Genomic DNA, 16,604 nt, shown 5'->3' on the forward strand with positions numbered 1-16,604 from the left:
ATCTCTGAGACAGATGCCTGGTGTCAGAGCCATGGCCTCAAGCTCAGCGTCATCCCCTTTGGTAAAAACTATGTACCCATGACCTACCACATAGGCAGCAATCTACTTAACACCAAATGTGATAGGGACCCAGGTAGACAGTAGTCTCTTCTTTGATAGTCACATCGCCACAGTAGTCAGGAAGTCCTTCTACGTGGCACACCTCATCATAAAAGGGTTCTCATCCAGGGAAAAAAAAAAAAAAAAAAAGTCATCGTTCCCCTCTACTCGACACTCAGACCCATTATAGAGTACAACGCCCCTTTTGGAATGTACCTCACAAGACATCTGCAGCAGCTGGAAAGGCCACAGAAGTACCTCACAAGGAGGATTACTGGACTCAAAACAAATGCCCTACACTGTCTCAAGAAACTCCAGCTTTATTCCGTAGCATATTGCCTACTCCGAGGTGATCTCTGCCTAACATATAAAGCTGCGTCAAACCCACAGCTGTTGGACATGCTACACCTAAAGAAATCCCAATTCCTCAGAGCTACACGCTCTGGGGACCTAAACCTTGTCACCACAATAAACAGGACAAGCTGGAGGGATAGATTCCTCCCAGAGACTTCCCACACTCTGGAACAGGCTACCCATCTATATCACGCAAAGTTCTTTATTAGCACTCAAGAAAAATCTTGATGAGTGGATGGGAAATAGGAAATACACCCCGGGGATCACTTCTGTGTCTCTGCTTGACAGTGGCACAGGAAAATAACTTTCTTGGGTGGCGTAAGACAGGGAACCTTGTTGGCTAGGCTTACGTAGGCCCTTGGGCAGATAGCCTAGTACCTACCTATGAACCTACACTGTCTAGGGACCTAACCCTTGTCACTACAATAAACAGAACATGCTGGAGAGATAGATTCCTGTCCCATAGACTTCCCATACTCTGGAACAAACTACCCATCTATATCAAACAAAGCTCCTCATTAGGGCTCTTCAAGAAAAATCTTGATGACTGTATGGAAGATGGTACTGGGGAATCCCTTCTGTGGCTCTGCTCACAGTGGCACAGGAAAATTTTCTTGGGTGGCGAAAGCCAGGGCACCTTTGGCTAGGCTTATATAGGCCCTAGGGCCAATAGCCTGGTACCTACCTATGAACATATTCCCCTTGCTTTATAACAAAGCAATTAGTATGTACAGCCCCCGTGACACTGTTACTTGTCACACATTACATATGTTGAGAAAACATTACACTTGGCTAGTATTCAGAGAAAAAACAAAGGCGAAATTGAAGTGTATTAACCCCACCACCGAGTTTGCATAGGTATGGGCGTGCCCACCGTGATGGGCATGCAGGAGGGCGGGATTAACAGCAGCAATGTGCCGTGATTGACAAGCAATGCTAATGCAACAGTAAATCCATACAATTAAAAACGGAGCATTTAATAAACACAAACACGTGCTAATAATGACAGAGCAATAGCTGTTGTATAAACTATACAAGTTACTGGTTTGGCCCTGGTCATGGAAGAAAAGGTTCCATAGACTAGCCTACCTACACAGTTAACTAATGGAAAAGACCACAGCAACTGTGGTTAAAAATTGAAAACTGTGTGTATTGGCTCTGCTGCACTTCAATCAGCCGAAGTAGCTTCCATGAGAATATTTTAGTTCAACCAACGAATTCATTTGTATACCTTCTCCATCATTGTCTTGGATTCTTTGCAGTCTGGTCAGTCAAAAGTTCCGTATTTGAGCAATAATACAGCCATCGTTGTGGTTAAAAATGTCCCTGACTTTTTGGCAAACTGCTTAACTAAATTGCATTTTCTAAACGTTCTGAAAACACGGATGACTGATTAGAAATTGCTTTAACAACTGCTTCAGGGCTGACAGCTGTGTGATCATTGAGCGTTAGAGCTGTTGCCCTGATAAATACTGTACTTTTCCGTTATCAGTTCAGTCAAACTTAATTCCATTACTTGGCTGTTTTTTTTAAACCTTCCCACCCCTTTCCTATGTTACGTTAACATTCCCCCAGTGGCACTTCTCTCTAATGGACATGGGTAACCTGTTAAATGGTTAATCTCCCAGCCCCATGCTTACTTATCAAGGGCATCAGAACTTGCCAGATCACAAACACACAATTAACTTGTGTTGTGTTATGGTAACATCTTTCAATCAAACGGTGGGCGGTGCAGTCAAAATGCTCGCAAGTGTGGTTTGGGCGGGGCTTACTACTGCACATCTGGTGGGTTAATCGCCAAAACAAAACTACCGTTCAGAACTTGCATAATTCCGATGCTTTCTACAAAGCAAGCGGCAGTCGTGTACATAAAGCACTTAACTAGCATTCAAAAATCCGCACAAAATAGGAAAAAACCTTTACCAACATTTTAGATTTGCACTGCTCATATGCTTTCCTGCAACGTAACAAGTGGGGTAATAAATCTTGACGCAAGTAAAACTAATGTATGACAAGCACCCCTCCCCCCAACACCGCAGCCAAAGCTGGGATATGCTCAGAAAGGCAGACTGAAAAGGTAAACAAAGACCAGATTCAAAAATATATCTGGAACTGTCCCCTTCAAATCTAGGTTCTCCTGGACCAACGGGATTGCCTCCTACTAACTATGGGGAAAAAAATACCACGCAAAAATGCATCTTGCTTACCATTTGGGAGAAAATGGACATGATTAAAATTACCCCATACTGTCCGCTAAATAAAATTATTCTGATCAGTTTATTCAGCACTATCAAACCTAACACGATGCACACTACAATCTTAGAAGAGAATACCATGTTGCCTCCTACAGCAGTTGCCCGTGGGTCTGTAACTGGAGATTATAAACACCACCACATGCCAAAATAAAAACGGATTACTATTCCAACAGTGTGGAATGTCACAAACAACGAATTCAGCTCCGTCGGTGCCTTGCCTTGAGCGAAGAGTTACAGATAGGCACGAGGGTTGGCAAATGACATCATAGGAGCTACTCCTCTCCATCTCAAGATTCTACAGCAACACACGAATATCTGTAGCAAAGATTCACCAACAGAAGAGATTTAGTTTTAAAGAGTTCTGCCTCGAACACCATCTAAAACAAACAAACAAAAAAAAACCACACACACAAGTAAAATATTTTTGAATTTCAGAATTTCTAACGCTTACTATAAGATTATACATATCAGGAATTTACACTGCTACTTCACGCTAAGACTTTAACAGCTTCTGCTGGTTTATTTCAGTGTGTTACAGACTGGCATGCTTAAAGAATAAAAAACAAATTTTCAGATCCTGATTACCAACTACGTGCTTAGCCCATAAAAGGCCTACAGAAGGCCTTGAAACAGTCAAGGTATTGTCTACAAACAGAACGCCACACTCTCAATGGCGACTGGTTTGGACAAGCGGCCAATGACATCATACTACAGTAGCGCAAGCGCAATCGCTAGGGCCGCGCTCCGAATACAAGATGGCGGCAGCGGTGGGGAGGGAGAGGAGGAGGCGGGACAGGATTGAGTCGAGTGGAACCTATATTCGGGTCCTCAATATTGTTGCCAAAGGTAAGGATTTACGCTAGTGCGGCGCCTTTAAAACACACGAGCCCACGGCGCAGTAATTCGAGAATCCCGGCGGCTAACCGGAAGTGAAACTTACCCGGTTCCGCTTCTAAAATAAGCTGGTGTTCTGCTAACAGTGTAGTAAGAGGTAAAGCTCCCACGAGCGCGCCATTTTGAACTGTTACCCACCAACAGCTACAAGCGTTGCCTTCCTTCTGCTTAGAAACGTGTTAAAGCCCGTAGAACGTACACACATGGTTAAAAGTTAACCACATTTAGTAGTGCAAAACAGTTTAGCCATCTGTGGCCACATAGGCTGCTCTGTGATTTGTCTGCGCTTTGTTGTTGAAGTTTGCTGGCTGCGGTCCCGCCCCTCCAGAGCCTACTCGCGTTGTCCTGTTGATCGCTTGAGCTCCTAATCTGCTCTCTTGCAGAGTTGAGAATGCATCTAGCTCTGGTTCTCCCTGGGCGGGAGTTGTACGCGCAAGCGCACGGTCTTGCTATCATTACTTCTGTCATTGGTTCTTAAGTATGTGCCCAGGAGGGGCTGTGAGTACTAAAATGCTGGTTTCGTTCTGTGGTATATAGTGGTAAAATTACCACAAAGTTAATTGGAGTGACGTAATAAAGCCTAATAGTCGTATTTTATAGTGTATATTATTTGTTATATTTTTTACGATGAATGTTATTACTTGGATTATAAAACCAAGATGTGATAGTGTAATTTTATGTTATGTTTTAGTTTTTGCTTTATCGTGGCTCTCACCCTCTAAGTAAAAAAAAAAAAAAAAGGACAAAGCCACAAAAATAGGGGCAAACTTTAAATGCTAATGTTACAAACTTTGAAAGTTGTTAGAATAAAGGGCTTTGTGTTGTGCATTTTCTGAACTATGTGAAGAGTCTGTCATTACTTAATGATTTCAGTCCTCACTGATTTACTACAAAAAAAATCCAGAAAACCATTACGAGGGACATAAACGTATGAAGCAAAAATCTGCGCATTCTGCGAAAATCTGGACAGTTGAACGTATGTGTTATATAATTTCTCGATTCTTATTAAAAGCTTCGATGCAAGTAATATGAACATGTAAAATCAAGTTCAGCGACCTTTGCAAATCTGGACCTGGTGCATTTAAATTCTGACGTCTTTTTAAGCTTAATTTTATAAACTTAATTATCTTTTATAAAGTGACATGCTTGAGTCGTCAAAGTACGCCCTCCAAGTTTCCGTTCAATTTTCCACCAGTAAACTCCGTAAACAAGTACTGGCATGCCTCCTGTTACCATTTCCCCCATCTATTAATGTTTAATTTTGTTTTGTCTAGTCGGGTAGGGCACTAATCAGATATGGCGAATTTTTCAGACTTATCCCCGGTGAAGATCATAGAAACACCAGTAAAGTAATATTAAAGTTGTAACTGAATGATACGGTATAGTGACATAACAGAGATAAAAAAAAAAAAAACACGGTTACAGAGAAATTTAAAAGGAAGTGGGATCAGAGTATATAATGCATAATATAGGTGTTAATAAAAGTAGCGTCACCGAAGGAATGGACATGGCATTTACAGATGAAAGAACGTTAGCAGTGAAGGGTAGAAGTTATAGAATACTAAACAGGCTGAGCTACAGATAGGGTTGCCACCTTTTCAAATGCTCAAAGTGGGACATGTTCTGTAGAAATGTTAGATTTTCCAGGACAAAACATACCTACAGCCATGCGTAGTACAGAACTTTACTTTTTTGCACAAATAAAAGCTTATTCTAGTAACATTTGAATTGCTTATGCTACATCACATAACATATAGAAGTTTCATATATACAATAACTGTTTTATGTAAGTAACTATTAAAGAAAACTTAGGAAATATTTTTGTCCTGAAATCTCAGGACATTTGCTGTTTTTTGATTTTTTTCACAGGACACAAGTGCCTAAAGAGGGACTGTCCCTCGCAAAGTGGGACAGGTGTAACCCTAGCTACAGAAGAAGCGCTAATAACGAGAGAGATGGATATTAGATGTAGAGTGAGGAGTGGATAGGGAAGATTGCGAGCACTGGAGAGTTATAGAGACTAAGCAGCCAAGAATTACTGCAATTAATGTAGTAGTGATAGCCTATGATTTGACTTGCGCTTAAATTGTTCAATTAGGAATTTTTTTAACTGTTCCCCTAACTGTTTATTGACTTTGATAAGATCAGGTGGCAAGGATTGCCGCAGTTTAGGGACGAGCAGATAAGCCGTGGTTTGTGGAATTAAGTTTAGTTGATGGGGTTATGAGATTAGGGCCATTAGTGAATGTTTGGCTTCGTAAATTGAAGTGTGGGATGAATGTACTTAGTCTCATTGTTAGAAGAGGTTGTGTGTCTTGGTGCAGGAGTTTGAAAAGAATGTAGTCAGGAAGGAAATTTGCTTCTTGAATGGAAATCCAGTTTGCCTTTTCCAATGCATTGCAGTGAGGAGCCAGTGCTAAAACAGATTGTTGTAGAAGTAGATTGTAAGGTAGTAGTGTTTCTTTGTAAAACAATGGTGAATAGGGGTAGGCAGTATTCTAGTTGTTAGCAGCATACCTTTGCTTCAGGCTTCCCAAGCAGGTTGTGTGGGCCCAGTACAGGAGGTAATTGACTCTATCTGACTTTCTGAATGTGGTCTTGAAAGTTGATGGACTGTTTAAGCCAAATGCCACGGTATCTAAATTATGTGGTGGATTCAACTAGGTTGTTGTCTAGGTCTTTGGTATGGAGAGGGCTATTGGCTTTAGTGAGTATTTTCTTTGTGCCAAGTAGGATGGACTTGTTTGTGGAGTGGCCAACTAGGTCAAAGGCCAGGGTAAGGTTAATGATTACTACCCTCGGTTTTCAGTGTTTGGCCACCAAATTACCTAGACATTACTGGATTCTATTCTAATTGCAGTACGATGCAAGTTCGGCAAGTAAAACATCTCTGATCGTCCCAGCCAAGGTCTTAATAACTTAGTAGGTCTTAATATTCTAGATTGTCCAACTCATTGTGACTCGTAGGTTAACCACAAGCTGTTTAAAGAGCACATTTTACCACATAATGTAACTCACATACAGATTTTGAAATTACTTCTTCAGCTGTGGGAAGTAAACCATAATCCTATAAATTCACAAACTCAGATCTAGGAATTCTAGGAATTTCTTTTACTCAGTTCTCTCTTGACTCCACTGGCAAATAAACCCCAAAAGCACAGTAACAGCACATGCCATTGATTGATAATACTGCAATGTTAATGTCACTGTTGCGGTGTCTGAAGTATAGATAAGGGGGGAAAATTAAATAGATTCGATCTTGACCAGCAGTAGAGACTTTTATCCTGCAGATTTGGCATTCACTATCATGTCACTTAAAAAGTTTTGAAAGAAAATCGTATTGAACAGGTATGATGGAAACCCACAATCACACATGACAGCTACCTCTTGTCACTCATCTTTACAAAACTTACCACAGTACTACATAACGGATACCCCACAACTTGTCAGGCAGTGGGGAACCCAATAATTTAACAGCATAGATTCATAGATACTTACTAGGCTATTGATCTGTGATGATCTTAAGAAGCTTTGCCTTATATTCCCATGATAATTTTCAGCCTTATGTTTTGCATGCATATAGCTCAGAGATGAGCAAAACAGTTATATGTTGGAACCAGGGTGAATTTGCAGTTAGCCATCCATTCATTCAATTTATGTTTGAATAGAGTAAAAGTACTTTGCTTTATGTGGAGTGGAAGACTGTTTTCACTGAAGCAGTAGTCTCTGCAATACAGTCCTGTCCCTCCAACATGTTCTATTTATTTTGCAAAAGAGATTGAGATCCCTTAAGCAGGTGTTCATGATGCCATTTGACTTGCGAATGTGTAATAGTTCGGACAGAATAAGGTCTGCTAAAGCTGTTTACGCAAGGCAGAGATCACCGGCTAGTACCTTGTGTGATACTGAGAAGAAGGACACGGCTTTGAGATTGTCTATGTAGTTTTTACAATTTAGGCCTTTTTTTAGTGAGAGAGGGTGTTGTGTGTTTCATTTATGACAAATATTTGAACAGGTACATACAGAATCGGAGTATTATACTTAATGATCAGTGTGCTGTGTGCTGAGTACAGCAAAGTAACCCTAGAGCTGGATGCAGCACCATTAGATATAAGCTGTCTAATAAAAAGGTCTTCCTTACAACAGTGGATACATGGTGATCAAAGGACAGTTCATCGTTGTTCATTATTGATGTAGGTTCCCAGATCCATAACTACAGGATCAATTTTTAAGGGGTGTGCTGCTAATGGGATAGTCACAAGAGTAGTATACTCTTCTTGACATTTAGTTTTAGTCCATGGTTTGACACCAGCTGTTTGTTTGAGGCAGGCTCTCTTGGAGGATCTTGGTATCCTCTGAGTAGTTTAAAGCATATAATTAAATTGTCAATATTAACATGTTTGCCAAAATAATTAAATCCACCTGGATAGCTATAAACACAGATAACAAAAGAAACACCTTCCTGGCGGAGATTTTAACCAATGATAAAATATGTTCTCGGCTGTGGTGCCTTCTGAGCGGAGTCTGCATGTCCTCCTTGTGGTCGCATGGGTTTCCTCCGGATGCTCTGGTTTCCTCTCACATTCCAAAGACATGCAGTAGGTAGATTGGCTACTGTAAAATTGGTCCTAGGTGTGAGTGTGTGCATTTGTGTGCCTTCTGTGGAAGGTTGGGTGCTGGGCTGGCAACTCGACACTGTAAAACACCACTGCCAATCATGAGCGGACAGATGATCCGCTGTGGTAACCCCTAACCAGGAAAAGCCAGAAGAAGAAAATATGAAGTAAAGATGTTTCATTTGTTGATCTGTTTTGAAGTTCATTTTAACAACCTGTATCTGCTTTAGTGAATGTCTTTAGACCTTTAGTGTTAATTTCAGTACATAGTTGCACTGCATTTTGCTATTGAAGTGAACTAACTTTTGTTATTGAACCCTGGTTTCTTTCTTGCGTAGTGAGTGTATGTCAGGCTAGTTCAGAGCTTGTATTCGCATTAAGGCAGTTCCAGGTCAGTCAGCTCTGAGCTGTGTGTCTGTTATCATTCTTACCCACCCTGTTGTATGTGTGTTCTTGTTCTTACACTTTATCTGTTGTTGCCCACCCCTTGTGATAATTTGACAACATAATTCCCTCACTCACGTTGTTTATTGGCTGTTGGACAAAAGTACATAAATATCATTTCGCAGAGTCTCTCCCCATAGACTATTCATCAGGCTAAGTGACATTTGATAAAATTGCTTAATGTCGAGTGTGTGGGTACTGTGTGCACTGGTTTTAATGCTAAATTTGTAAGTTTTTACTATAATCGGTTTACTAGTTCCATGTGGTGGCAGAAAAGGGTTGCTACTGTGGTTGTGGGCCTTAATTGCTACACAGGCTGAATTCATGTGTCTTGTTATTGGTTGGTATGCTCTTTTGAGCTTTTTGTTGCTTTTTGTCTGTGTTTTAAATAAGATAATTAAGTGTGGTGCTACCTGTCCCATTATTGTGCCCCTAACTGCACTGTATAGAGGCAGACATTTAGAGGATTAAGTTTCTCTTTACATCATACTCCCCCAGTTTGTATTGTACATTATTCTAAACAAATCAAACTCCAAGCAGGTATAGTCACCCTTGCCCCCTCCCCTTGATTCATTCCTTTCCAAACTATGGACCAACACTTCCCCATAATGTTTGTAGCCAGTTTGACTAAGATGGATATCTTGAAACAGTGTAAGGGTTATTTCATCCTGTTTGATCATTGATTTCTCAAACAGTATGACAAAGTATGTGTGAGAGATGTACATATGTAATGTTCTTAGAGGCAAAAGCTCTCACACACACAGTAAACTTGGACATCAGAAATGCCAGCAGTGCACCACACACCTCACCAAGGCTATCACAATACACATAATCTGTCATATACTGAAGTTCTAAAGATTAACTCGCCTAAACCTCACAGACTGCCAAAATATAATAACCTCAGAGACCGCCAAAATGTAATAGTGGCACAAAGCATCCTACCTCCTGACATAGTACAAGGACTCCCAGAGTCACAGATGCTGAGCCAGTAAGGCAGGCATCTTCCCAACCAGACATTCTAGTTATAGGTGGCTCATTGTAAGACATACAGCAATACCTCTTACCAGGCTGAACAAGGAAAGAATGACAGTTGCTTTTCTGGTGCCAGGATCCATCATATCGGACACAAACTCAAGCCTTTGGACAAAAGGTACCAGTGTGACTCTGTCATAGTACATGTAAGTGTTAATTGACTTGAGATGTATCTCCCTGGACAATATGAAGATAAAGAGAGACATAGAGCTCTTGTCCCAGGCAGGTATAAGCGTAGCATTGAGCAGCAGTCTGCCTTCTCCAAAGATATTGCCACAGTATGAACAAAAAAATAATTGACTTCAGTAATTTACTTACTTTTGGTGGAATTCAAAGGGGGGGGGGGGGCAGTGTTTGTCAGCCTGGGAGGATATGATTGACAGACCACACTGCTTCTTCAGGGATGGTTTGCTTCTCTGCCGTATAGGGTTTTGATTGTTGGCAAAGACATTGTCTACACACACACCCCCCCCCAGTAGTGCCTTTTGTAGGCAATACCAACCTGATAAACTTAGCAACATAGCGAAACAAGAAAAAGAAAATATCATGGTGTTACTGATCAATGCTAGGAGCATAAACAAGAAACTCCACTCCTGAATGTTGTAATCCTGCACATGGATTCCCTGAAATTATCTGTGGCATGATCCCAGTTATTTTCACTAAGGGTAATATATAATGATCAACAATGGGATGGGCAAGACTAATCTTAACACCAAACAAAATTTAAGCTCCAAAAGGGAAATTTGGCTGGTTTAAAATGGGCCGCAAGGGCAGCCAGCCTAGTACTTGCATATGAACCTGTGACTTCTCATCTTATCATTAGTGTCTGAGTTGTAATTCCCTTTAAGCATTTGGGAGTCACAAGATAAGAGTCCGAAAAGCAATTGTCTTGTCTTTCTAAATCACAGTCCACTCCAAAGTAAAAACTGCAAACACCACCAGCAACAGATTCCAAATTTGTGAACATTTTCAACCCATTCAGGGAAAACAGTTTTGTCAAGGTAAGTTTCTAGAAATATTCCATTACAGCCTCATAAAGTTGCAACCTTTGCATAACAGTTTGTTAAAATAATTTGTGATAAACAAATATTTTGCCAAGCCTCCAGTTTTGCTAGAGTATCCATTCTTTCTTATACTAAAATAAAAGTGGTACCAGCATTACTTATGTTTTTTCTATGGTCCTTTCCAAAGCTGATAACATAGCTGAAAGTCTGTCTCAATTCTTAATGTCTTTATGGAAAAGCCAATCCAGGACCTCATTTTCTTTGTTTTAAAAACTTCAGTCAAATCATCCCACCCTCTGACATTCCAATCACCCTGAGGCTTTGTCTTTAAGATTTATCCTCTAAACTTGCTGTGAAGGCTCCCGGCCTAGCCAGATAGAATTTTATAGATAATTCTGTCATTTGTAAATATTAATGTAAACCATAAGCTTGTAACATAGAGTTACACGTGGAACTGAAAAAAAAATGTAACAGTGCAATCTGCTGTAAGGAAGCATGTTGTGACCCTTTGATCTAAAGTCAGCTCCAGCCTGTCTAGATGAAGACATTCTTTTTGTTGTTTTAACCAAGAGTTAAATTGCTAGATTTAAACATGCAAATGTATTTTTATTGCTCTGCTTCCTGACCAGCTGCAAGATAACACAAGGAGATGTTAAGAATGTAAATGTAGTTTGTTAGCCTGGGAACACAGGGAAGTGTGAAGAATGATGTAATGGGAATCAGGAATGTGATTTTAAAAACAGAGAGAATCAGAGAGCTTTAAGCATTTTTGTCTTGCCCATCCAACTCACAGCACTGTCTTGCTCTATAAGTAAGTTTATCTTAGATTTGTGTTTTCTCTTGGAGATAGCTAGAAACTAGAAAGATTAGACTGTGTTTTTCTGTGATGTCAGAACTGTACTACGGAATTATTTTAAGTATTTCTCTGTGATCTCTGAACTCTTGACTAGCACTGTGTAGTAAGAAGTATTGTCTTGTGTTTTTATTATTTATTATTAAATATTTTAAAACCTTTCAACTGTGGCTGTTTTGTGTAGAGATAATTTAAGCTCTAGAATACATTGCATATTTATAGTGATTACTGTACCAAGTCACTCTAATAAGCCTTGACTGTTCAGTGATACTACCAATTGGATAATAATATTGCACAGTAATAATTGAACACCCTTTTAAGGGCCTTTGAGTAGCTGATAAATATTAGCTGGGTGGTGGCAGTGATTTCTACCGCATAGTCTGGGTAAAAGGGGCACAGTTTGAGAACCTGTGTCAGCCTTCCCCAGGAGTGTCTGTGTGGTTGTATAAGCTCTTATCTCAAAGTGTGTGCTTGTCAGCTACTTGGGCAGGGACATGAAGCACTGGTTGGACAGAGAGGATGCTGGAGATTTTAGCTTGCCCAGCTGGCTGAGATCTGGACCCTATAGCTGTGCTAGTGGGTAGTCTTATTGGGGAACTGGGGAGCAAGGGAGCGACCAGCCCCAGACTGACTTGTGATCTCTGTGTGCTCTTAAGGGAAATTACACTTTGCTGTGTGTATTGGTTATCCTTTACTCCTATATGAGACGCCCCTCACTGGTGTTAGTGGTGAGGATTGAGGCTCCTTGATTGCTGGGCCAGGGCATGGGCATCACACTTGCAAACTGCTTTTCAGTATATTTGATATGACCATAAGCTTTTATCTACTTATATTTCTCATCTCCTCTACACTACAATTGTGAAAGTGTCATATTGTTCGCTTTCTGTCTCTCTCTTTCTAGTTGTTTCATGCACTTTGCCAGTTAAAAGAAAGTTGGTATAGCTAATGTAAAATAATTAAAGTGATCTCTTTGCATCTTTGATTTCAGGGAATTTCCCTGTGTCTCAACCTACTTTTCAGGTAAATCAGGAACTCTGCAGTTGTCCAACCTCTTGTCCTTATCCTTTAAAATCACTTAATCTTCAGTAATTTTTCTCACAGCAAGTCTCCTAACTTTAATTTGTCTTAATCTTAAAAGAGCTTTTCATGAACAGCTGGAAAATTAAACTGTTAAAATGCAGTCACATAACTGAGTTGAGAACAGTGTAGCTAAGGACTGCTTACTCCTTGATGCACATTTAGTCCTGTTTTTTGTAGGCATATGCATGTCTGCTAAAATAGTCAGTGGACTAATCCAGCACACCATATGTAAGCAACAGAAAATGCCATATGAACTTTCAAATATGAATGTTTGATGATTAACAGTCTTATGCACAATACGCAGGCAAGGTTAGATGGGATTTCCTGAGATCACAAATCTTAATACTTGTAACATATTAATGGAGACAATGAATAGGTAGGTATCATAACTCGCTTGAAAATACATTGGGTGGGAGAGCTGTGAGTTGGACTTTGACAACTGTAATTGGGTATGCATCATTTCATATCATCTAGTCTTCCCAACCTTCTCAGAGATGGAAGAATTTCATTCTGCACAGGTGTTAGAACAGAACAAGCATGGTCATTCTTTTCTCTGTATCACAAGTGTATCTGGTTCAAATAGCACTCTGGTACTATGAACCAGTGCCCCGCAGCCTTAGTTCAGTGAAAAAAGTTAGCACTTCACTCTAATAAGCTGATCGCTACATTGTAAGTGATTGACTTATTACAGTTAGATCTACCCCCCCAGGTCTTCCATTGAAGAGCAAAACATGGATGGTCCTACTGGCACACCAACTAGGTAGCCAAATGTGTGATATGCCCCCCTCCCTCCTGCCCAAGCCATTCAGGTCCCATTTCTGTGCCCTGCATCCAACCCTCATTCAACGTATTTCATTAAACAAATATCTTCTTTTAAACTGTAGTAAACAGTTGTTACAGTTCATTCCCTGCCTGTATGGAGTGCTACAGCTCTCATGTTTTAGTTAAATGACTTTTTTTTTTACTTTTACTTTTAAACTGTAGCAAACTGCTTGCAGGCACTGCCACACACAGTGCTCAGATCTGACTGCAAATGCAGTATTGTACTAAAGAGAGAGATTGGGATCGGCTGATCATGCCCCACCCAACACTTTGCACTTGGCAGAGTTCCCACTTTTACCCCACCCCCTAGCTATGCTACTGCTCTGTATAGTTGTTTCATGGTCAGTTAAGTGAGGTAATGTCATTGACAGTTCACCTCAATTTGTAGAATTCTTCCTTGGTATTGAGCTTCCTGACTGGTAAGGGGGGGCTTTGGTTCAAAAATAAAATTAAATAGTCTTCCATGTAGTGCGATCAGACAGTCCTCCAAAGAATAATATAACCTCCACTGAGAGGTGAGGGTAGCCGGGAAAAAGAGTATTCCAACTGACAACAGCCTTGCCAGTGGCTTCCCTTGTTTCTAAATAAATGGAACATTTTCCAGCAGGGTCCCAAGCTGTTATCAGTTTAGCTTTTGTGCTTGATGCCCTTTGAAAAGAGTGGGGTCCTGCTTTACCCTAAGGTGTTTTAAAGTGTTGAACATTTACAGGAAGGTCTTTAGTGCTGCATTTAATTCCTGGGTATTTTACAATCCCATCAACTCATTCTGAGCGCTAAAGATTAGTTTTAGTTATAGTTACATAAGCTGTTATGACGAGTGGAAGCAACACATTAGAACATCATATATATTTACATACATGCCAACTTCCAAATTCAACCCAAGATTTTGGACAAATCACAATATTTGTATTCAGTAATTCTTTACTAACAGAACATTCAAGGTTCAGTCAGATAGTGTAGTGGTGAAAGGAGAAATGTTGGCATCTGATGTCCCTTCATGAGGCAGTACTAGGTCTCGTTTTATTTCCTTTATTTATAAAATGACATTGTCATTTTCATGTTGTTGTTTGTCTTTTTTCTTTTTTTCCCGGTTAGTTAATTTTATACAATTCAGGTCTATCCTTTGCCCATATTCAAAAGGAACTGCAAAAGATTTCCTAATCAGTTGCTCTTCTTCAACTGATATCCTTAATACCGCAAACATCTTATCATGTTATTTGCTGCTCCCCACAAGTTGGCTGAGAGCAAGCTTTTAACCTTAACCAACTTTGACAACTTATAAAAGGTATCTGAGCCTAACACTAGACCTCAGGCTGTCCTTTAAAATCCACATTGCTGCAGTAACAAATAACGTCACCATCAGTTAAAAGCTTTTTACTGTTGTTATTAATGATCTCTGACCACAAGTTAGGCATGCCCTTTGTTTTTCCTCCAAGAAGACAATAGTCTATCATATCCCACTTTAATTCTGCCTAGACTTGCTTTAAAAGTCCTTCTCAGCTGCTGCTGTCCATCTCTGAAAAGTAGATCACAGATCAAATCGTAGGATCATAGGAGGTTACTAGGCTATCGATCCAGAGGTAATTTTCAAGCCTAGCCATTTCATCCCAATGTAATACCATAGATACTCTAGTCAATATCCGCCTTTTGACCCACTTATGCAGGTAGTGGCTCGGAAGGCATGGGCGGCTCCAGATTCTGTGGAACCTGTCCCCAGAAGACCATCCAAGTTCATTACGGCCCCGTCGGATAAACAGTTCCTTTCCAAAGGTGTCTCTGTGGATGCTATGGTGGTGGCGGCGGCCACTAAGAAGGAGCTGGCGGATCCTTCAGTACCTGTCCATCCTCCTAACAAGGATTCTAGGACCATGGACAGGTATGGAAAGCGGATGTTTTCTTCAGCGACCTTTGCTATGCGTTCGCTGAATTACCTTTGTCACTTCACCAGACTTCAACGAGATATTCTCAAGGAACTGGGTGAAGTAGTCCAGGATCCTTCTGCTGCTGGGGCTCAGGAAAAGATTGCCTCACAGCTTGCTATCCTGAATTCCATATCTAACTCCTCCATGCGGCTCATATCTTATGCGGCCGATGGAGCGAGCAGGGCCGCAGGCACAGGAGTTGCTCTTAGACGCCAAGCCTGGATGCAGCTGTGTAATTTTGCGGACCCCTTTAAGGCGTCCTTCACTAATACCCCTTTTGATGGTTCGGCTTTGTTCGGACCTCAAGTGAAGGATACCTTGACCTGGTGTGAGCAGGACGGTAAAACTCTTTCTGCCGTTGGAGTCCAATTTTCCGCTCCTTCTAGACCATATCCCAAGGGTCAGAAAGGGGGGAAGATGTGGTTCCGTAAAGCCCAAGGAGCTACACCGGACACACGTGGTCAGTTTACCCCAGAGGCAGAGGGGTAACAATAGATGCCGCCCTAGAGGCAGGGGGTCCTCAGAACCAGGGCAACAGGGAGTCTCTTCCTGAGAAGCCCTTTCAGCATCCCTGAGGTGTTGCCCGACTGTCCACCCTTGGAGGCAGTCGGGGGAAGGATTTCACTGTACCCAGTAGCCTGGCAATCCCTATCCCAAGAGAAGTGGGTACAGTCGATTATATCCGAGGGTTACAAGATCCCCTTCGTAGGTTTCCATTACCTCCACAATCCCTTCCAGACATCTCACCCGGTCAAAGGGATTTGGCAAAACAGGAGGTTTCAAAACTCCTAGAAAAAGAGCCGTCCAGACAGTGCCGGCAGACCAAGTAGGATCCGCGTCTACTCAAGATTCTTTTGGTCCCCAAAAGGACGGGAGATTGGAGACCAATATTAGACCTGAGCAATCTGAACAGATTTGTCAAAAGGCAAGATTCGGATGGTCACGCTTCAGTCCATTCTGCCTTTTCTGGGCAGGGACAACTGGATGTGCTCTATAGAGCTTCACGATGCGTAGTATCACATAAAGATTCACTCGGGCTCCACGAGGTTTCTCCGCTTCGCTAGGGACCAGTCATTACCAATTCAGAGCCCTGCCCTTTGGCCTCACTTCAGCCCCAGAGTGTTTACCAAATGCATGGCAGTGGTCACAGCTCACCTGAGACGTCTAGGATTCCAGGTGTTTCCTTATTTGGACGACTGGCTCCTCTCCGCCACCACCAAGTGTCAGCT

General features: G+C 41.3%; 1 protein-coding gene across 1 annotated transcript in view; it reads left to right on the plus strand.

Moving 5' to 3' along the window:
- The first annotated feature begins 3,235 nt into the window (after positions 1-3,235).
- PCIF1 (phosphorylated CTD interacting factor 1) overlaps positions 3,236-16,604 on the plus strand; it is a 797,200-nt gene continuing 783,831 nt past the window's right edge. The window contains exon 1 of the mRNA XM_044090229.1: positions 3,236-3,554. The gene's annotated coding sequence lies outside the window, so the exon portion shown is untranslated. The remainder of the gene's footprint in view (positions 3,555-16,604) is intronic.

This window comes from Protopterus annectens, chromosome 12.part0, assembly GCF_019279795.1.
Source record: "Protopterus annectens isolate FY-2018-M chromosome 12.part0, PAN1.0, whole genome shotgun sequence".
In the NCBI taxonomy this organism is placed as follows: Eukaryota; Metazoa; Chordata; order Ceratodontiformes; family Protopteridae; genus Protopterus; species Protopterus annectens.